Source organism: Palaemon carinicauda, chromosome 12 (genome assembly GCF_036898095.1).
Source record: "Palaemon carinicauda isolate YSFRI2023 chromosome 12, ASM3689809v2, whole genome shotgun sequence".
Classification (NCBI taxonomy): domain Eukaryota; kingdom Metazoa; phylum Arthropoda; class Malacostraca; order Decapoda; family Palaemonidae; genus Palaemon; species Palaemon carinicauda.
Genome location: NC_090736.1, coordinates 27543554 through 27568553, shown reverse-complemented (window position 1 = coordinate 27568553; position 25000 = coordinate 27543554).

Below are 25000 nucleotides of genomic sequence, written 5' to 3'. Positions count from 1 at the left end.
GTGTGTTTGTTCATTTGGATATACTTTATATGCGTTTGAGTTCTTTATTTGATACTAGAAAAGGTTGGGTGAATGCTGAGGTTAAGAGGGAGACGGATATAATTACTGTTGCAGGTGTTGAGGTGCCAGTGATGAGAGAGAGATAGAGAGAGATTTCAAGAAAGGACCTGAAGAAGCACTTGGTGGAAAGAGACCAGGAAAAGCCCTGCTATGGATGTTATAGAAAAGGTGTATGACTGTGTTGAAATGGTTGGCGAGGTTGTTTTATCTTGTCAATGGTGCCAATAGACTGTGTGCGCGTGGTGTGTTTATATGTGCATTGTTCCACTATGCAAATGTAAGGGAAATATGTATGAGTGTTGTAATTCTGGAGTATTAGTTTGTTGAGTGTGGTTGGAAATTGTTTGGTAGTGTTAATTGATAGGATTAGAGATAAAAGAGAGGAGGCAATTTTAGATGTGCACAGTGGTACTATAAGAGATAGGGAATGTATGGATCAGGTTTTTATGTTGAGGCAGATATGCTAGAAATATTTAGTAAAAGATAAGGAGGTATATGTTGTTCTTAAGGATCTAAAAGAAAGTTTATGGTAGAGTTAATGGGGAAGAAATGCGGAATGAGATGAAAGGTTGTTGCATGCAGCGAAGAGTTTATACATAAGCAGTAAATCATGTGTTAGGATAGGGAATAAAGTTAGTGAGTGGTTTACAGTGAGAGTGGTGCCAAGAAAAATGTGTCGCCATGGTTGCTGAAATTGTTTGTTGATGGAGCTGTAAGGGAGGTGAACGCTCGAGTACTTGGTCGAGTATTAAACTGATAGATAAGAGTGATCATAAGTAAGAGGTGAATCAGTTGTTGTTTGCAGGTGATACTATACTGGGAGAAGCTGTGTCGAGTTTCGGAGGGTATGTGAGAGAGAAAAATTGAAAGTTCATGTTGGTAAGAATTAGGTTATGAGAGGCACGAGAAGGGAGGGTGGTGCTAAACTGAAAAAAAGAGTTACTGAAAAATGGGGGAAATGCCACAGTAGATATATGCAGATACATATATATATATATATATATATTTATAGATATATGTATATATATAGATATGTATATATAGATACACACATATATATATATATATATATGTATATATATATATATATATATATACATATATATATATATATATATATTGATTCCCCTTATACGAGGAAGAATGAAACAAACTGGTAGTTGATAATAAATGTTTTTTTATATAATTATTACCTACCATGCTATGCGGTATATCTTAGCAATCTATGTTTGCCAACGGTTATATAAGCGGATGAACAACTTGGTGGGAGTAACGAGAACTTTGGGTGTGGTGAAATGCATCCCTAAATCTCGATAAAGTCACTGACAGCAGGGTGACGGATTGGGTTTAAGGTGATAGACAGGATATCCTTTCGTCTTTTACTTCTGACGCCTGGCGGTTGATCTTACTGGAATTAGTATAGAACGGCATGGGTCACTTGCCTTAGTTACAGAGGCACTGTGCATCACAAGGAACTATTTATCCTCTAATGAATTTAGTCAATGAATCATCTTTGAGGCCTTTTGCGCCAATAGGCGTAGGAGGAGCTGATGATGATGATGATGATGAATAGTTCTAGCTGCAAATCAACAACAGGGATTTGAGAAAAGTACTAACTTGCAAATACTTCCTTCTTCCACTTAAAAGCCAACAGAGGAAACTGTATCAACAGGTGCATGGTATTTCAAATCTAGTCTCGCATGTCTTTGCTAATATATGCGTAGTCCCTTCCTGAGTTGGAATATCTTAAGTGGTAGAAGGGTGTGCGTATTGCCTTGATCAGCAATCCGCAAAGGCCAGTGTAGTGGTGAATATGGCCACACCCTAGACATGACTAAGGATATGTCTAAGTCCTTTGTCCTGCAGTGGACTAGATCAGCTGCATTTGTTGTTGTTGTTGGTGTTGATGTTGTTGTATGCATAGTTACTGACAAGAAAGGATTACACTCATTAGCTACACCTAGAAGAAAGCTGGGCGTGTTTGTTATCCTTAAAAGAACATCGAAGTACAAAATTCTATTCCTGAAATGCAAGAAAAAAAAGTTCCTTATTTCTCCGAGCGTTCGCGGCTTACATCAAATTTATAAAAATGGCCACTTTCTATATCCTCTGTAATGTCTGTCTCTATCAACCAAATTTCGCATTTTATAACACTTGAAAGGCAAAAGAGTTCAATATGTATTTGATGACTTTTTAATGGCTACCATAACTGATTAATAGATAAGCGCATTAAAAATTAGAGTGAAATGTAAAACTCTGACCCGGCACCATTCACAAACAAAATGAATCCAAATGTAACTACTGTATACATATTCTGTCAACTCTGCGAACATACGAAAATTAATACTGAGCCACAGATGAATAAACAACAATACCTTTTCCATATTTAAATATAAAATTGGACACAGAAGGTCATGGTACAACTCGCTTCGAAAAAGTGCACCTTGTTACACCCTAACTTCGCACCGGGAAACCAAACAGATAGAGTGAGAAGAGATGGCAGAGGTGGTGGTGGCAGTAAGGGTTTGGCTGGCTGCATTGCTTCAGAAAAAGGTTGTAGCAGCAATTTGTGTGTCCAACTGTACCTTTCGCCTATAAACACAGCTCAAGACCAGAAGTAAATATTTACAATGTTGATTTACTATTCGGATAGCAATAGAGAAACGCGTTTTTTCATATTCAAAGCACATAGACTGCATTTGCCATAAAACGATTGATTACTAAAGGATTCTGCAGGACCCGAAAAAAATGTGGTAATTGACGAGTCACCAATAGGGATAGCTTCGACTTCAATCACACTGAATTCATTCATGGCCACATCAAGGTCCTCATCAGCTTCAGGTATTAATCAAATTATTCCCTTCATATCTCCTACTCATAACCTCATTAAAGTGTTCCATCCAACGTTGTCTTATATCATCTTCCGTTGCTATAACAGAGGTCACCTCTCTTTTTGATGGGTAAATGCTTCTTCTTCTTTGCCCCAGTCGTGATTTCATTAATAATTAATATGAGCAATTCTTACACCTTAGTCAGTTCCTGAATTCATAGCATAGTCAGCCTCGCCTGCTTTACTGTCTAAATATCCTCTCCAGTCATTCCTGACTTTTCTTTTGACCTCACTATCAATACTGGAATACTCAACATGGTCTACGTTGTAATTTTCACTACTTCCTCGAAAACTGTCAACAAACAAGTTTTGTCTTTGTCTCCTTTATATAGTATCCAAAGTATCATTTGATTTCCATGCCTTCTCCTTATAACTATATATAATTTCATATATTATATATATATATATATATACATATATATATATATATATATATATATTAATGTTCTATGTGTGTGTATGTGTATACAGTATATCTATCTAAATATCTAAACGTCATTTTGATGTCTTGGGTACACAATAACTATTTTCGATGAATAGCATGTACTGTTACTGCAAGAGTTTTGTTGTGTGACGGGCCAAGAGTAGGTTGTGAGTCAAAGGGGAAATGAATGCAACTGAGTAACTTTAATACGACACATCGAGTATATATACACACTAGGTCCCGATAAGAAGGTCACAAAATACAAACCTGCTATTTCTTGTTAAACAGGCAACCAGTTCTGTTAACAGCTAACAATGAAGTAGGCAGACAGGTTATTACAAGTTGCTGTCAGTGTGAGGGAGGTGAGCGAAGATACAAAGGATATATACCAAAAAGGAAAATGTCGTTACTATGTATGTTCGTGTAACACACGGGTGGTACATTGCTCCCCTGTAAAAGTGACATACTGTACATGTTAAATAGGGTGCCCTGATCTAGAGAGGTGAACTGTAGTTGGGTCCTCTGGCAGGAGATAAGCAGGTTTTAGACGATCACTGGAGACCCAGTCTACTTTGCCACGAATGTTTTGCAGGAATACTTTCGGATTGTGTCGGATCACAAGGAAAAGGTCCGTGTAAGGGGGAGTTAGCGGTGGCTTGATAGTGTCGTTCCATAGGAAGAAGTGGCTTGCAGAGTGCAAATCTGTGGGTATATGATGCTTTGGTGGGGGCTTGTAAGTCTTGCGGCATGGAATAAATTTTCCCACGACGTAATGTATGCGCTGCAGATGTTGGAGGAGGTTGCAAAAGAATAAAATTCGGCAGGGACGACCGACGGGTCGCTATATACCATTTCAGCTGCCAAGAAGTCCTGGGCGTCTTTAGGAGTGGTCTTTAGTCCCAGGGAGACCCAGGGAAGCTGAGTAAACCAGTTGGAGTCCTTTCAGCCGGAAATCAAAGAGGTTTTAAGGGTGCGATGGAAACATTCAACCATTCCATTCGCAGAGGGGTCGTTTGCTGCTGTCTGATGTAGAGTGATGCCCATGAGATTCACTAATGATGTTCACAATTGAGAGGTGAATGTGGTAACCCTGTCAGAAGTAATATGCTCAGGGATACCAAATCTTGCTACCCAACCTGAGAGTAAGGCAGATGTACATGAAGTGGAGTTGCAGTTTCCATGGGAATGGCTTCAGGCCAGCAAGTGGATTGGTTGATGACGGAAAACAGGTAACGATGTCCTTGTGATGTGGGTAGGGGACCTAAAACGTCGACGTGAATGTAAGTGAAACCACGCTGAGGTGGAGGAAAGGTGCCCATTCCTGAATCTGTGTGTCGATGTACTTTGGAAGTTTGGCAAGAAGTACAGGCGCGGACCCAATCCTTAGCATCCTTAGTAATGCCATGCCAAATGAACTTCAGCAGCTGTGCAGTAGAACGGCGCGAGGGATGTGAAAAGCCGTGAATGAAATCAAACACTTGTCAGCGCATGGGAGCAGGAATCCACAGTCGCAGTCTACCAGTATTGATGTCACAGAGGAAAGTGGTGTTGGAATCGTCGAGGGGGACGTCTTCCCAGCGGAGTGATGCTCAGGATGTCCTACGTGCTTGATACTCTGGATCACGTCGTCGGGCTTCAGCCAAGGCGTTGTAATCCAATCCCAGTTGAACGGCGGCCAACGTGTTTCTTGACAGGGCAACGGCAATGGGATTCATTTTCCCGGGGACGTGTTGAAGGGTGCAATTGTATTCAGCCACGGCGGAGAGATGTCGGTGTTGATGGGCGGACCATTTGTCAGACTGTCGAGTGAAGGCGTGCACCAAAGGCGTCTGGTCTGTGCGAATGAAGAAGTTCGTACCTTTTAAGAAATGGCGAAACTGACGAACAGTCAAGTGCACCGCCAGTAATAACCCGACCCTGATTTGGACAGTTTTCTAGTGAAGAATGACAATGGGCAGGGCGAGCCGTTGACCACCTGTTCGAGTACTGCACCAACAGCGATGTCGCTGGCATTGGTGGAGAAAGGGAGAGGGTCAAGTGAGACGGGAAAAGTGAGAGGAGCAGCAGTTGATAGGGCATTCTTTTCGTTGAAGAAGGCCGCTTCTTGAAGGGGACTCCACTTCAGGTTTTTGACTTGCCCTTGAGGGAGGCGTAGAGGGGAGCAAGAGTGGTGGCAATGTCTGGCAGAAAACGTTCATAATAGTTGATCATGCCCAAGAATTTCTGCAGTGCTGTGACGGTCGTGGGCATGGAGAAGTTCTGAACGGGCGCTACCTTCTCAGAGAGGGGAAGTACTCCTTCAAGAATGATGCAGTGCCCTAAGAACGACATTTTATTGGCTCCAAAGGTGAACTTATCGTACCAGACTACAAGGCCGTTTTGCTGCAGGCAGTCAAGCACGATGCGCAGGTGACGGAGGTGTTCCTCTTTTGAGGAAGAGAACACAAGTATGTCGTCCAAGTAACATACACAAAAGGGGAGGTTCCCTAAGATGCCATCCATGAGAAGTTGATAAGTGGCCCCAGTAATACGAAGGCCAAAACAGGAGTAATTAAAGGTTTATATACCGAAGGGAATGGTGAGAACAGTCTTGGGGATGTCTTCTGGGTTCATAGGCACCTGATAATACCCCTTTAGGAGGTTGATGGTGGAGAAAACCTTCGTTTTGTGCAGGTAGGAGGTCACGTCACTGATATTTGGGAGGGGGTAAGTGATCAAGTTCTATCTGCATATTTAGGTGTCTGTAATTCCCACACGAACAGAGGGAGCCGTGTTTGTTCAGGATGATGTTTAAGGGTGACGACTATGAGCTGGAGGTCTTTTGCCAAAGGCCCATTTCTTCCATTTCGGCGAACGTCTGTTTGGCGGCTGCCAATTGATCCAGTGACAGACATCTGAATTTGGCGAAGACTGGGAGTCCTGTCGTCTTGATATGTTGATAAATACCGTGTTTGGCAGGAGCCGTGGACGTTTGGCGAAGTTCTGGACGGAAAACTTCCGGGAATGACGTGAGTAGGTGGGCGTAGGCATCCGTGGGTGCTTTGATGTGGAGAGTGAGGTTGGAGGGGGTGGGTTAAAGAGGTGTCAACAAGTACGAGTCTGCGTTGACCAATCGTCAGTGGATGACCTTTGACTAGAAGGTGAAAATGAGAGAGGAAATACGCATCAAGCATTGGCAATGTGATGTCAGTAACGAGAAACTTGCATTTAAATTTGCCATTTCCAAACGATAATGTGAGGTTCTCGTAATGGTAGGTGGGTATCAGATCAGTTGGCAACTACCAGGCGGATGTCGGCAGACTTAGACAGACTGTGTTGTGCCCTGAAAAGTTCCTTTAGCAAAAGAGAACAACAAGCAACCTTGTCAACCAAAAATTGCATGCCCGTTCCTGCATCATGTAAAAAGAAAAGATTAGAAACACGAGAGGCCACCGCCACTAACAATGGCCTACTTTCAGGGATTTTAGCCCCTGACGTTTGTTTGCGGCAGCTCCGAATCTGGAGTGGTAGTAGCAAAACTGCGGTCAGTGGTCTGCAGTGAGTGGCTGTAGAAGACGTAGGTTGGGGCTCGAGCGAGTGGTGGGTGATGGGTGGCTTTGTCGCTGCTCCGGCACATCACGGGGTGGGCGTTTGTCTTTCGGCATTCATGTCGGCTTCGGTTGGTCGGCTTCGGTTGACGTTGAATAGGTGTCCTCTTCCTCAGGAGTGGAGGCGTTGGTGGAGGTCTTGAAGGCCGTGAAGTGGCTGTCCATAAGGGCATCGGCTTTGGTCATCAAGTCCTTTATGGGTAAACTATTGACATTGGGTATGTCAGCGCGTACAGGTTCGGGTAAACGGCATACACAAAGGGCATGAAGTAGGTTCACCTCACGAGGAGAGCCGTCTGCAACAGGTCGCAGGTGAGCAATACTGTCATTTCCCTAAGGGAGAGCGAAGCCCTTTGGTCTGCCAACGGATGTTGAGAGGGCTGAAAAAGCTTTGCTATATGGGCAGCTGGCGATGGCGAGTACTGCTGCAGAACGTACGTTTAGAGGGTTTCATACACTATTGGAGTGTCTCCTTGTTCATAAGCCAGTGAGAGATTTCCGGGAAGGTGTCCTTGGGTATCACCGCGAGAACATAATCGGCTTTGGTCATTGAGCGAGTCACGCCCTTGATGCGGAACTGGACTTCTGTGCTCTGAAACTAACCAAACGCCTCTCCGCTGTCGAACGACGAAAGTGTGAATGGGGCGGCGCCAACGTCGGTGGAGTCCACCATAGCAACAGTGAGGGGGGGGGAAGGCAGGAGGTGCAAGTCCCACTCTGGGGTCACCAATGTGACGGGCCAAGAGTAGGTTGTGAGTCAAAGGCGATAATGAATGTAACTGATTAACTTTGTTACCAAACATCAAGGATATATACACACTAGGTCCCGGTAAGATGGTCACAAAAAACCAACATGCTATTTTTTGTCAAACCGGCGACCGGTTCTGTTAACAGTTAACAATGAAGTAGGCAGACAGGTTATTACAATTAGCTGTCAGGGGGAGGGGGAGAGCGAAGATACAAAGTATAATATATACAAAAAAGAGAAATGTCGTTACTCTTGTACCAACCGTGTGTCACATAATTGTACATAATTATTCTGTGTATATTATGCTTGTATCTGCGCTCTTCCCTCGCACTAAAAACAACATGAATGATCATGTGTCCGTTTTGCTCTGTAACATTGTCTGTCTCTCGAACAGGTCATGTCCTGTTGCCTTGAGGTTTTGTATATAAAGAAGAGTGTTCCTTAATAAAACTCAGTTGATTGCATCCTGCCTTTGAGTTCACAACTCCTCTCTCGGCCCGTCACATTGGTGACCCCGGAAGTCGACTCGCTCCCACTGCCCTCCACCCCCACCTCCCTCGCCCCCCATCGTTGGTGCTATGACTGAGATGGACTCTACAACAGCAGTTGGCGCTGCGGCCGCCCCATTGAAACTTTCACCGTTCGCCTGTGGAGAAGCGTTTGCTTGGTTTCAGCGCTCAGAAGTCCAGTTTCGTATCAGGGGCGTGACTCGCTCAACCACCAAAGCGGATTATGTTCTCGCCGCGATACCCAAGGACACCTTCCCAGAAATATCCGACTGGCTTTGTGAACAAGGAGACACCCCAATAGCGTATGACGCCCTCAAAACATACCTTCTGCAGCAGTACTCGCCGTCACCAGCCGCCCGTATAGCAAAGCTTTTTCAGCTCTCGCAACAACCGTTGGGGGACCAAAGGGCTTCGCTTGCCCTCAGGGAAATGACCAGTATTGCTTGCCTTCAACATGCCGCAGACGGCTCTCCTTGTGAGGTGAACCTACTTCGTGCCCTTTGGATACGCCGTTTACCCGAACCTGTACACGCTGCCATACCCGATGTCAATAGTTTATCCATGTAGGACTTGATGACCAAAGCCGACGCCCTTATGGACAGCCACTTTAAGACCTCCATCAATGCCTCCACCCCTGACGACGAGGATGCCTATTCAACGTCAACCGAAGCTGAAATGAATGCCATAGGTCATACACGCCTACCCCGTGATGTGCCGAACCGGCGACAAAGCCGCCCACCACCCACCAATCGCTCGCACCCTAACGAACGACTTCTACAGCCGCTTACTACCTCCCATCCGCCGCAGTTTTGCTACTACCACTTCAGATTCGGGGAAACCGCGAAGAAATGTGCCAAGGATTGTCAGTTGCCAAAAAACGTGTAAGTAGGCCATCGCTTGTGGCGGCGGCCTCCCATGTTTCTAATCTTTTCTTTTTACAGGATGCAGGAACGGGCGTGCGATTTTTGGTAGACACGGGTGCTCGTCGTTCTCTTTTGCCAAGGAAACTCTTCAAGGCACGACGTAGTCTGTCTACAACTGCCGACGTCAACTTGGTAGCAGCCAACAGATCTGCGATACCCACCTACGGTTACGAGAACCTCACATTATCGTTCGGAAACGGTATATTCAATTGGAAGTTCCTTGTTGCTGACGTCACAATGCCAATCCTCGGTGCGGATTTCCTCTCTCATTTCCACCTTCTGGTCGATGTCGCCCACCGACGATTGGTCAACGCAGACTCGTACTTGTCGACACCTCTTCAACCCGCCCCCTCTAACCTCGCTCTCCACATCAGCGCACCCATGGATGCTTACGCCCACCTCCTCACGTTGTACCCGGAAGTTTTCCATCCAGAACTTCGCCAAAAACCCACGGTTCCTGCCAAGCACGGTATTTATCACCACATCAAGACGACGGGACCCCCAGTCTTCGCAAAATTCAGATGTCTGGCACCGGAATGATTGGCAGCTACTAAACAGACGTTCGCCGAAATGGAGAAAATGGGCTTTTGCCAAAAGGCCTCCAGCCCATGGCCGTCACCCTTACACATCGTTCTGAAGAAAAACGGCTCCCTCCGTCCGTGCAGGGATTACAGGCGCCTGAACATGCAAACAGAATCGGATCAGTACCCCCTCCCAAACATTGCCGATGTGACCTCCTACCTGCACAAAGCGAAGGTTTTCTCTAAGCTCGACCTCCTGAAAGGGTATTATCAGGTGCCTATGAACCAAGAAGACATCCCTAAGACCGCCATCACCACTCCGTTTGGTACATACACCTTCAATTACTCCTGTTTTGGCCTTCGTAATGCTGGGGCAACGTCTCATGGATGGCATCTTAGGGGACCTCCCTTTCTGTTTATGGTATGTTGACGACATACTTGTGTTCTCCTCCTTAAAAGAGGAACACCTCCGTCACCTGCGCATCGTGCTCGACCGCCTACAACAAAACGGCATTGTAGTCCGGTACGACAAGTGTACCTTTGGTGCCAACGAAGTGTCGTTCTTAGGGCACCGTATCACTCCTGAAGGAGTCCATCCCTTCCTTGAGAAGGTAGCAGCCGTTCAGAATTACCCGCGCCCTTGACCATCAAAGCTCTGCAGGAATTCTTGGACATGATCAACTATTATCACCGTTTTCTGCTAGCCATTACCGCCACTCTTGCTCCCCTCTAAGCCTCCCTCAAGGGCAAGCTAAAGGACCTGAAGTGGGGTCCCCTTCAAGAAGCAGCCTTCTGCAATGCAAAGAAGGCCCTATCAACTGCTGCGGCTTTCACATTTCCTATCCCACACGACCCTCTCCTTCTCTCCACCTATGCCAGCGACGTCACTATTGGTGGAGTACTCGAGTAGGTGGTCAAAGGCTCGCCCCGCCCATTGGCCTTCTTCAGCAGAAAACTGTCCAAGGCAGAATCGGGTTATTCTACCTTCGATCGAGAATTGCTGGCGGTGCACTTGGCTGTCCGTCACTTTCGCCATTTCTTAGAAGATACGCCCTTCGTCATTTGCACAGACAACATGCCTCTGGTGCACGCCTTCACTCGACAGTCTGACGCCTGGTCCGCCCGTCAACGCCGACATCTCTCCGCGGTGGTTGCATACAATTGTACCCTCCAATACGTCTCTGGGAAAATGAATCCCATTGCCGATGCCTTGTCAAGAAACACGTTGGCTGCCGTTCAACTGGGATTGGATTACAACGCCCTGGCTGAAGCCCAACGACAGGATCCAGAGTATCAAGCTTGTAGGACAACCTGCATGTCCCTCCGTTGGGAAGATTTTCCCCTCGAAGACTCCAACACCACCCTTCTCTGGGACGTCAGTACTGGTAAACCGCGACCTTGGATTCCTGCTCCCATGCGCCGACTGGTGTTTGATTTCATTCACGGCCTTTCTCATCCCTCGTGCCATTCTACTGCACAGCTGTTGAAGGCAAAGTTCATTTGGCACGGCATTTTTAAGGATGCTAAGGATTGGGTCCACGCCTGTACTTCTTAACAAACTTCCAAAGTACATCGATACACAGATTCAGGAGTGGGCACCTTTCCTCAACCTCAGCGTCGTATCGCACACATTCACGTCGATGTTGTAGGCCCCCTACCCACATCACAAGGACATAGTTACCTGTTTTCCGTCAACGACCGCTCCACTCGTTGGCCTGAAGCCATTCCCATGGAAACTGCAACGTCCGCCTCATGTACATCTGCCTTACTCTCTGGATGGATTTCAAGATTCGGTATCCCTGAGCATATTATTTCTGATAGGGGAACCACTTTCACCTCTCAATTGTGGACGTCATTAGCGAATCTCCTAGTCATCACCCTACATCAGACAACGGCCTACAACCCCGCTGCCAATGGAATGGTTGAACGTTTTCATCGCACCCTCAAAGCAGCTTTGATGTCCCGCTGCAAGAATTGCAATTGGTTTACTCAACTTCCCTGGGTCCTCCTGGGACTAAGAACCACTCCTAAAGACGCCCTCGACGTCTCGGCAGCTGAAATGGTGTATGGTGACCCATTGGTCATCCCTGCCGAATTTTTTCCTTCTACAACCTCCTCCGACGATCTCCAGCGCATACGTCACGTCGTGGGAAAATTTACTCCGTGCCGCCAGACTTACAAGCCCCCAGCGAAGCATCACATACCAACGGACTTGCACTCTGCAACGCATGTCTTCCTGCGCAACGACACTAGCAAGCCACCATTATCGCCCCCTTACACGGGCCCCTACCTTGTGATCCGACGCAGTGCGAAAGCATTCCTACTAAACATTCGGAGCAAAGAAGACTGAGTCTCCATTGATCGTCTAAAACCTGCTCATCTTCTGCCAGGTGACCCGCCTACAGTTCGCCTCTCTAGATCAGGGTGCCCTATTTAACATGTACAGTATGTCATTTTTAGGGGGGGAGCCATGTACCAACCGTGTGTCACACTATTGTACATAATTATTTTGTATATATTATGCTTGTATCTGCGCTCTTCCCTCGCACTAAAAAGAACCTGATTGATTATGTCTCCGTTTTGCTCTGTAACATTGTCTGTCTCTCGAACAGGTCATGTCCTGTTGCCTTGAGGTTTTGTATATAAAGAAGAGTGTTCCTTAATAAATCTCGGTTGATTGCATCCTGCCTTTGAGTTCACAACTCCTCTCTCGGCCCGTCACACTCGGTACGCTTGTGTGACACACGGGTGGTACAGATATGACATACGGCAAGGCTTACAGAAGGCAATGTACGTGTTTGGCATTGTCTATAATGGTTTTGTTTGGCGAAATGACATGGAAGGTCTTGAATTGCACTATATCTACTGTTTTTTTTATGGTAATCTTTATTTATCTATTTTTTTTATCTTTATTCTTTTATTTTGCTTTTTCTCTTAACTCATTATATCGTCAGTTTAAATTTTTTTTAGTAGTCGTTAACCTTAAGTAATTCCTCTATAGATGTTTGTTTACGTTGAATAATCATACTAATAATAATAATAATAATAATAATAATAATAATAATAATAATAATAATAATAATAATAATAATAATAATACTCTACCTTATATGTGTAAGGCTGTAAGCAAATATGCCTTTGTCCTTGGAATGGATTTTATCCCGGAGTTTGTACTTTGCCTAGGCTTGTATCCGGCTGTCTGCCGCATATAACATGGAGACAGCTTCTATTTTCCCAAAAACAAAATCTAAGCATTCCACAAAGTTTGTTTTTGAAAAAATAAACTGACACGGAGCTTGGAGAATATAAACCCCGGCGGGGAAAAAAAGAATCTGGAATTCAATGCAAGTTGGAACAGAGATAATGTTTCTCCATATTTATCTTTTCACGATTTTTACCTCCGTCAGCGAAGTTGGAGGAGGTTATGTTTTACACCCTGTTTGTGTGTTTGTTTGTGTGCGTGTTTTGTTTGTCTGTGAAACAGCTTCATGGCCACAATTTCAATCGTAAAGTTATGAAACTGGCAAGGATTAACTGTTATATAAAAAGCTGAAAATTGTTAAATTTTGGAAGATCAAGGTCCAAGGTCAAGGTCACAGTCAAGCAAAATGTTCAATTCACGTAATCAGTTTAGACATCGTTGTTACAGACGTCAAACTTGGTTCTTATTTGAGTGTTTCAAAATCAGCTCCAATTAATACATGTTAAGGTCAAATGTCAAGGTCGAAGTCGAGCAAAAGGTCAAGAAATAAGCTGCTGTGGGAGAGGTCTGCGTTCTAATGAGTGCCCCCCTGGTTTTATTATTTCTTTCACTCGGATGTACATTATATACGGAAAAGATAAGATAAAGAAGCGTAGAGAAATAATACAGGAAGGAATACCTCGGGTATGTAAATATAGAATACTTTTCATGATACCTAAATGATTTCTCCAACTTTCTCTTGACTAAAAAAAAATGACGAAAAAGAAATTGCGTTTGCAATGTCCGCCGAAACTAGAGAAGGAAATACAAAGGCGTTGTTGTGTGAGATGATTATTTCTTCGGAAATTCTTAGGCGTTTTAGGTACACAATCGTTCCAGAAAATAAATCTGAAATGAGTCCTCATTGACGGTATTGAAAATGGTCTCACTTTGTAGTTATCCTTATCTACTTTCGCCTCTAACAAAAGGGTTTCCTCTCCTCTGTATAATAAAGAGCAAATAATCATATTCATTAATGACGTCTGACATAAATCAATACAAAACAAAACATTTCAATAATAACATATGTTTAACTTCTTCATATATGAAAAATTAGATCATTGTTGATTTACATTGCGAATAGGAATGTTAATACGTTCAAATACTCAAAAGGTTATGAAATAATAATAATTTTTGATAATTCATGGTGAAAATCAGGATTATTGTGTATAGTCGTATATGCTTATCAGAACTAACGGAAGTCATATTTTCTTCTCTTTATTTAACATGAAATATTGAACAAAGTTCTTGAGTATAACTTTTATCATGTAAATGTTTTAATTATGATTGATATCCGTAAAAGTGTATCTCAAATATATATATATATATATATATATATATATATAGAGGCATATGCATACATTTATATCTTTTGTTATTAATTTGAAGTAAAAATGCCTGAAATTTATCGAAATTAAAGAAACTTTTATTTGCATAAAAAATCCTGAAAATAACAACCATATTTTACGCCTCTTTAACATCAGGCATAAATCCACCTCGCAATTACAATTTGAATAAGACTCGAAAAGATGACCTAAACCACCGACAAACCCTAAATGATGAGCATCCTTTATGTCATCCATTTCACAAGTCCAGCGGAATAAGTTTAACAATCCAATTACCAGCCTCCATTTTCACTCGTAAAAAAAAAGGGAATGAATATATAAATTTTCTCTCTCCTACCTGGCCGCGGTTGTAGCGTCCACACAATAACCCATTTAGTCATATCTAGGAATTCCAGACTTTCCAAGCGAAACTCAATCCAACTAAAGCAATTTGGCCATGCCGAAAGCCTAAACGTCCAAGTGCCCCTAATTTTAGACGTGGCGTTTGGACTGAAGCGGAGGCGCGTCCTGCTCTTTCCTGCTAATACACAGTTGTAGTTGATTTTGAAATGAGACTGGAGAGGGTAGGGGTGGGGGAGGTTTGAAGCTGTGCACGGGGAACATTTCAGAACTTCTCAGTTCCAGAGTAAAGTGAACTATTGCGAATTTGGGTGAAGTGAAACATACCTGTGTATTAAAGAGCAATTTTCAGGTTATATACAGTGTATACTGTATATTATATATATATATATATATATATCTATTGTATATATATATATATATATATATGTGTGTGTGTGTGTATGTATGTATATATGTATCTATTGTATATATATATATATATATATATATGATACATTTTTTTTGCACATTTAGACGTGTTTTTCATATTTAAATAAGCCTTATATATTTTTGATAAATTAATGTCTGGATTCTATTAACGACCTCGGGATCAGAGCCCCAGGCGAAATCACACAAAGACAAGAGCTTGTGTCCGGCCGGGAATCGAACCCTGCTCAGCAAGCTTGTATAGACAGTGACTAAACCACTTGGCCACGAAGAAAAATAAAATGTCAATGATAATTCTTCTGTACTGATACCTGGCGAATTCAGGTGTTTTGTACTTAGAATTGAAATCAACCCATCTTCACCATCGTAGCTAATTGGTAATTTGTTACTTGGCATTCAATTAATGATAAATTTTGCACATTTAGACGTGTTTTTCATATTCAAATAAGCCATATATATTTTTGATACATTAATGTCTGGATTCTCCTAACGACCTTGGGATCAGAGCCCCCGGTGAAATCACACAAAGACAAGTACATTTAAGTACAGGTACGCAGAGAAGCTAAGAGCAAAATTAGATTACTTGGCATGGCAAAGGCAAGCTCACTACTGAGTGCCCCTCTAGTTAAGTAATGTACTGATATGCTCAAAATGACAGACACAAATAAGGAACAAAACCTTAAGAAAACCCATACTGACCTTATATAATTTTCCTACAAGGCAATGAATGACAGCAATACATTGTTGATGTAAAAAATATTCTTAAAAAGCCTGGAAGTGAACAAAAAGAACAAAATAGAATTTCTTAGCATGTTATGATGATAAAATTAATACTAAAAGAGGAAAAGGGGTTGTTGTGGCCGATGAGGTAAAATCCCTGACTGATGAACGCCAGACTGTCGTTCGAGTCCTGCTCAAACTCGTTAGGTTCTTTGGTAGCTGCAATCTCACCATTCTTGTAAGCAAAGGATGGGGGGGGGGGAGCCTATGGGTCTATCTGCTTGAGTCATCAACAGCCACTGCCTATCCCTACTTGGTCCTTGCTTGGATGGAAAGGGTGCTTGGGCGCTGATCATATTCATATATGGTCAGTCTCTAGGGCATTGTCCTGCGTGTTAGGCAAAGTTATTGTCCCTTGCCCCTGCCATTCATGAGAGGCATTTAAAGGGGATTCGAAAGGTAATGAAGGTATATGGATTATAAAAAAAAAAAAAACTCAATAGATTCAAGAAGTAAACGAGGGGGAGGTTACCAGGGAGCAGGGAGTATAAGAAAAAATTAAGAAAATCTGGTAGCAAAACAAAAGAAAAACTTTTCATGGCATAGCTTCACCTATTAAAAAGGCGAGAGAGAGAGAGAGAGAGAGAGAGAGAGAGAGAGAGAGAGAGAGAGCATCTCCTTTAGCAACTGATTTTCAAAAGAGATAAAAGCGGAGTCTAGGACGTAACGGAGCATATTGTATCAAGGAGCTCGACCAGAGACTTGAAGAAATGGCAGAAAAAACTTCTTCACATGAAACCACACTAGGTAAGTACCTTGAGAGAGAGAGAGAGAGAGAGAGAGAGAGAGAGAGAGCAATTTCACCATGAGAGAGCACGCCCAATAATTCATAACAAGAAGAGAGAGAGAGAGAGAGAGAGAGAGAGAGAGAGCAATTTCACCATGAGAGAGCACGCCCAATAATTCATAACAAGAAGAGAGAGAGAGAGAGAGAGAGAGAGAGAGAGACCATGCCAAATAACCATGAGAGAGAAAGCATACCAAATTAGCCATGAGAGAGAGCACGCTTCATCATTCATAACTAGAGGAGAGAGAGAGAGAGAGAGAGAGAGAGAGAGCACGCTTAATCATTCATAACTAGAAGAGAGAGAGAGAGAGAGAGAGAGAGAGAGAGAGAGAGACACGCTTAATCATTCATAACTAGAGGAGAGAGAGAGAGAGAGAGAGAGAGACCATATCATATTAACCATAAGAGAGCACGCTTAATAATTCACAACTCGGAGGAGAGAGAGGGAGAGAGAGAGAGAGAGAATTTGATTTAATAAGTTTACTGTGTTCAGTATCATGCATACATACAATGTATATACATGCACACATATACAACAGAACACAAATGGCGCACCCTCTAGCAAGCTTACATCGGAAAGTTTGCCTTAACAAGTATTATTCCCTTTACTTAAAGATAAATAATAATAATAATAATAATAATAATAATAATAATAATAATAATAATAATAATATGGCAAGCTCGGAAGCATTTGCAAAATTTGGGTAATATTTCTGAACTTCCAAAAACACCCTAGGATCCAAGAAATGGCCGAGAATAACATGGAATGACAAAGTTTTAATTTATCTTCTAAAACGTTCATTTTCATTGTATTCTTTAATATAATGATGTAACCTGTGCCCATCAGATAACTTACACAAACGACAGTTTCTTATGTTGGAATTTCTATCATTTGTCACCTCCCACAAATACTTACATCCTAAACGATCTGGTATAGCTTGTTTGATGTTTTCTAGTATGTAAACCACTCTTTATGTAATTTGGCTCTGACCCCTTAGTGATATCCATATAATTGCGGAACGAGGCACTTTCCAAGTATACTCCGTTCAGATATTATATATATCGATGACGTTGTTGTTTTTCTATTTTATTTTTCAAACTTTCATATGACTGTGGGAAATTGTAGTCAACATTTTCTTGAGAACAGTCTTGCTTTGCTAATATATCTGCTTGATCATTCCCCGTCAAGTTACAATGAGAAACTTTCTTAAATACCTTTCTCTCTCTCTCTCTCTCTATCTGTGGCTTTTAATTTAATTAGACTATTCATGTTAACTTATACAATTTCTCTCTCTCTCTCTCTCTCTCTCTCTCTCTCTCTCTCTCTCTCTCTCACTTTTAATAGACTCCTCATGTGAACTTATTACGACGAACTTAAAAAGAACGTCCTGGAATGCCACAATGTGGGTTCATGTTCTTTATATTAGGCAATTATCTTCGAGAGGAAATGTGCCGCAGAGAATAAAAGAAATTGAGGAAAGGAATGATTATGGAAAGAACAAAATCCTGGAAAACGCGAAATTATCCTAAAACTTGAAAAAAAGACAATTTGGTATTTACCGTGAAAATTAATCATGTAGTTTTTGCACTTGGAAAGTTGGAAAGAAAAAAAAAATTTCATTATTTGTTATTTACAGAATAAAATTTCGTAGTTACACACCATGACATTTAAAATAAACGTTTATTATTTACAGTGCATAAAAATATGTATTTTTGTATAAAAAAAAAAGTAAAATGTATACATGCTGTTATTGGAAGGGGAAAAGATTAATGAGGTAGTATTGGAATTTAATGAAGTATTGAAAAAAGAAAATCAGTCAATGCCTATGTTAAGTGAAGTTTGGAAATCAAATGGCCTAAAAATTACATATAAAAATCAGACTAAAATCACTTTAGTGAGATCGTTGTTACTATATGGACATGAGACGTGGTATGGCAATGAAACAATATCCAACAGATCTTGTAGATTTGAGACCAAGGCCATCAGAAGAATATTGAGAGTTAAATAGCAGGAAAGGATTAGGAATGGAACTATTAGAGAGATTACCCGAGTGTTAATTGTAGATGAGATCACGGTTAGGGGTAGATGGAGATGGTTTGGTCATACTCTTCGCACTCCCAAGAGAAATTAGTTCACCAAACTTTCAACTGAGCTCCACAAGGCACTGGATGAGTTGGAAGACACAGGCCTACAAGGCTGAGGATTATGAAACGTGAACTAGGAGATGATGAATGTAGAGGTATTGCTTTTTAAGTTCAAGATAGAGACAACTGGCGAAATTTTACTGTACAGAAGAATGTTGTAGGCAAAGCAAAAGGTGTGTATATATAAAAGGATTAAGAACATTATAAATTAATTCGATTGACAGAATCTTCCCATGTAACTGATTGGGAAGAACTATAAATTCTAGAAAAAATAAATACCAATAAGAAGTAACAAGTGAATTACTCTTACTGATTAAAATTTAAAACAACGTTATTTGTTCGATGTATCAATTTGATTAACCTTATCTCTTTTCAACTTTAAAATTTATTTTCCTTGCAAGTTTCATTCATTAAAGATCAAAAGTTATATTTACAGAGCAAACACAGCTGTGGTAATCCTCTGCGTATATGAAATTATAGATTATCAAATAGCCCTGATTAAACAAAAATTAAAATTTGAAATACTAGTAAGGGCAACATTTGTCAGGCAAATGCAGCATATTTCAATTCATCTCCCTCCCTCATGCAACCATGCGTGATCCATATTAATCTTTTCCAGAAATGGATCCCCGATAATTTCCAAAATAAATCATTCTGAAATGGTTTATGCAAAACTTGTCAATGATGTCCTGTGAGCATATATTTTTAGGCATTTCCATGCCAATATCAGGTCATATGATTTAATTACCAGGCCATAGAAACAAAAAATGCAAATTTGGGGTAAAAAAAAAAAAATGCCGAAGAGCACTTAAATAAATCATTCTGAAGTTATGTATACGAAAGACGTGACTTCCTTCCTGTGGACATACTGTATATCCAAGGCACCCTCATCTGAAATTTCAGGTCATTTGGTGTTTAAACAAACGTAAGCCAAATATATTGATGACTCCTGTTAGTATTCATTCATCTAAGACACCGCCGTACCAAATTTCAGGTCATTCGGTTATAAAACCAAGGCACGGGAGACTAAAATGTGCATTTTTTTAAGAAAAGGAAAAAAATATCAATATGATTATTCTAAATGTACGTATAAAAAAAATCATAAACACGCCTGGGTATTTACCTACTCGACCTTTGTGCGAAATTTCAAGTCCTTTGGCCCAGAAATGACTGAGATAAATCGATTTGAAAATTTAATAGCAGAAGAAAAAGGAGGAAAAACTATATATATCCCTCCCATGAAATGAAATATAAAAAAGGATTTAGAAAAGGAAAAGAAAAAAAGATGATATGAAATAGAAAAAGTCATTCAGCGCCCAGTGAACAAAAGAATGGAATTACATTGTGTTCAATTCCCGGGTTAAAAAAAATAACAAATCGTGGTAGGATTTCAAAATTTTCGAAGTTAATCAAACTAAAAAGCAATTTCATATATATATATATATATATATATCATTAACAATTGCCTGACATCAAATATCGAAAAAAAAATCTGGCTGATTTACACATACACACACACACTCACACACACACACACACACACATATATATATATATATATATATATAAATATATATATATATATATATATATATATACATATACATATATATTTATATATATGTGTGTGTGTGTGTGCGTGTGTGTGTGTGTCGAGTGACCGCTGTTCTATTATATCTAAACTATCATGGTTGAACAAAGTAATCGATTATATAGCGAGTAGTTAGCAGACGACATTGGGTCGCAATCTGAAACTGTTTTATGATCAACTTCAAATGTTAATACTATGCTTCTTTCACTTTCGGAACCAGGATATTTTCTATGCACTTTTTCTAGTGTTATATTCGATGTTGAAGGTTATTTATCTATATAATATAAATATATTTGTACGTGCGTACGTGTATGTGTACGTGCGGGCGTGTTTGTGTGTGCACATGCGTGTGTGTACGTGTTTGCGTGTGTGTGTGCACATGCGTGCGTGTGAATGTGAGTGCACATTGGTGTATGTGCGTATTTTTGCATCACCTTTTGCGTAATCGATGGAAATTTTGTGCTCGTATTTCTTATCTACAAATATTAACTAAAACTGAAATACTGCAGATTCATTGAAAAAACTGAAGAAATTAAGCAATTCTTTTAAATGAACAGAAAAAAAAAACTGAAAATATAAAGATTTCATATGTTTAACTCGTTAAATGGCAAATATGATAATGGAAGAGGCTTTTATTATTTTAAGGACACAAGGAATTTTATGCAAATCAGGGGTTGCTAGCCAACACGTGGTCTAATTGTTTTAATCAAACATTTTGGTATGAAAAATAAAAAAAATTTCAAAGTAAATTCAACATTGACAGGAAATGTAAAGGGCTCTGCATTTACCAATGAAATGAAATAGAGTTCTACGTCGATGATAGAATTAATATATATATATATATATATATGCGTGTGTATATATACCTATATATATATATATATATAAATATGTATATTTATATATATATATATATATATGTGTGTGTATATATACACACGCACACACACACACACACACACATATATATATATATATATAAACATGTGTGTATATATATATATATATACATATATATATATATATATATAAACATGTGTATATATACATACATATATATATATATATATATAAACATGTGTACATATATATATATATATATATATAAACATGTGTACATATATATATATATATATATACATATATATATATATATATATATATGATAAATTTTGCACATTTTTACGTGTTTTTCATATTCAAATAGGCCATATATATTTTTGATACATTAATGTCTGGATTCTCTTAACGACCTCGGGATCAGAGCCCCAGGTGAAATCACACAAAGACAAGAGCTTGGCTCCGGCCGGGAATCGAACCCTGGTCGGCAAGCTTGTATAGACAGTGACTAAGCCACTTGGCCAAGTGGCTTAGTCACTGTCTATACAAGATTCCCGGCCGAAGCCAAGGTCTTGTCTTTGTGTGATTTCGCCTGGGGCTCTGATCCTGAGGTCGTTAAGAGAATCCAGACATCAATGTATCAAAAATATATATGGCCTATTTGGATATATATATATATATATATATATATATGCATAAAAATCACAGGAAAACGTGATCCTCAGATGCAGAAGAACCACTGGCAAAATGAAAATACGAAATATAAATATACGATTAGGCCCTGACTAGTTTCGTGATACTCATCAGAGGACTGATTTATTGAGAGAGGTTTCTTTACATTTTATAGGGAAAGTAAACGTACGAACATACATATAGAGGTTTACAGAACAATGACACTCTCATACCAACTACCTGGGGGTGTGGTCAGGTGTTTACTGGGGGGAGATCCAACCTCATTAGGCACCTGCCAAAATGGGTTCTTTCTGGTGACAGGGATTTTTTTTCTTTTTTTTTTGTATCTCAATACAGTTTATTTATATGAATAACGATAACCTTATTTATATAAATACATAAGCAATATGTATAACAAATCTATATATAAATATATGAAAAGATATATGCATATGTATACACAGACACGCATCATACACAAACCTGCATAATATATACACTACATACGTGCACACATACTGGTACATATGCAGACACATATATAGACTTACATATAAATGTTTTTTACTCATGATTAACATATATATATATATATATATATATATACATATATATTATATACTCACACATATACACATATACATACATATATACATATATACACATGCATACACATACATATACATTTACACACACACACACACACATATATATATATATATATATACATACATAAATACACATATATACATACACATACATACATACATACATATACATACATACACACACACAAATATATATATATATATATATATATATATACATACATATTTATATATGCACATACAACATTATTACCATAAACATATAATTACGTATGTATCAATACTTATATTTAGCATAACACTATATAGTGCCAATGTTCTTATGCATACTATAAGAAATAATTGTACCCTTAAATGAATGGTAGCTTAGGTCTAAATATTAATTTCATAGCGACGTTAATTATTCACAATACATTCAGTTCTTCATTAAGTGGTTAAAGTTTGTTTTATATAGCTTGCAAATCTCCTTACATATAGTGGCGTCGAGTTTATACATTCCATGTCCAATATTCAAGTTATTTTCAAAGGTTTCTTTTATGAAACTGGACTCTATGGTGTTTCTTTCCACTAAGTTATTTGAATGAACCAATTTCTTTGCACCTGACCAATTAAAAATATCATTTTTATCTCTAACGTGAGCAAAGAGTACATTATTATCTTGAGCATATCTGACACTTTTCTTATGATGTTCAATTCTCTTTTCTAGGGTTTTACCAGTTTGACCAATATAGAATTTTTCACAAGCATTGCATGGAATACGATATACACACCCCGTGGTAATGTCACGAAAAGTCTTTATTAAGGCTGTTTTTATTGGATTGTTACTCTTAAATGCTACATTTACACTGAAATTTTTCAACAGTTGAGGAATTTCTTTAAAAGAACGACAATAAGGCAGTACAAGTAAATTTTGTGTGTTGTAGTTTTTTCTGTTATCATTACAGAAAAAAGGCTTTTTTTGCTTTTCTTAGTGCATCATCTAACACAATTTCAGGGTACTTCAGTTTTTTATCTATTGCTCTAATTTAATTTATTTCATCATCAATATATTCAGGGCTGCAGACTCAAAATGCTCTTAAAAACATAGAAGTAAATACAGATTTCTTAACTTTGTTGCCTTGGTTTGAGTAGTAATGGACCTATGCTGAGAGATTCGTTGGCTTTCTGTATATACTAAACTTGAGTCTATTGTTACATCTATGTATGCGACAGTCCAAAAAAGGTAGGGGTACAATTATTCTCCAGCTCCATAGTAAAAATTTATTGATGAAGCTAAACTATTCAATCTAAGAAAAAAGTTATGTAAATTTTCATTTCCTGGCCACACACATATTATGTCGTCAATATAGCAAAACCATTTTACATTATTAGGTATGATGTTATTTACGATTCTGCTTTCAAAAAATTCCATATATAGATTGCTCAATACTGGGGATGAAGGGTTCCCCATAGCCATACCAAATGTTTGTGCATAAATTCTCCCACTGAATTCAAATTTACTATCTTTCATACATAGTTTAATTAATTCTATTAAAGTGTTTTTGGAAAATGGTAGATTAAATTGTCCATTATATAAGGTTTCAGATAAAAATTCAAACATGTCATCAATAGGTACTTTAGTGAATAGTGAGACTACATCAAAACTGATAAGCCTACAGGTACTGTTAATCTGTACTTCATTCAGTTTGTTAATCAAGTCTACATTATTTTTTCATATTTGGGTATAAAAATGGTGCTAACTAAAGGATTGAGGATATTCACAAGGTACTTAGATAATGTATATGCTGCTGAACCTACAGAGCTAATTAGTGGCCTAGCTGGATAATTTGGCTTATGAGTTTTAATAGTTCCATACATATATGGAAGTGTTGGTGATATTGTACAAAGCTTTTTTTATTAGATCTTCATTCCCTTTTAGTAACTCTTTCACGTTTTTGTTGTAATTACTATTCACAAACTCAATTGGATTATTTCTTAATTCCATGCATGTGTTTTCATCACTCAAGAGGTTTTCCATTTTTTCTATATAGTCATTTTTATTCGAGATTAATAGTGCTCCAGATTAATCGGCTTTTGTTAGTTTAATATTTATATCATGTCTCAATTCGGCCAAGTGGTAGTCACTGTCTATACAAGCTTGCCGGACCAGGGTTTGATTCCCGGCCGGTCACAAGCTCTTGTCTTCGTGTGATTTCGCCTGAGGCTCTGATCCCGAGGTCGTTAAGAGAATCCAGACATTAATGTATCAAAAATATATATGGCTTATTTGAATATGAAAAACACGTCTAAATGTGCAAAATTTGTCATTAATCAAATGCCAAGTAACAAACTACCAATTGGCTACGATGGTGAAGATGGTTGATTTCAATTCTAAGTACAAAACACCTGAATTCGACATGTATAAGTACAGAAGAATTGTCATTGAGTTTTATCTTTCTTCGTGGCCAAGTGGTAGTCACTGTCTATACAAGCTTGCAGGACCAGGATTTGATACCTGGCCGGTCACAAGCTCTTGTCTTTGTGTGATTTCGCCTGGGGCTCTGATCCCGAGGTCGTTAAG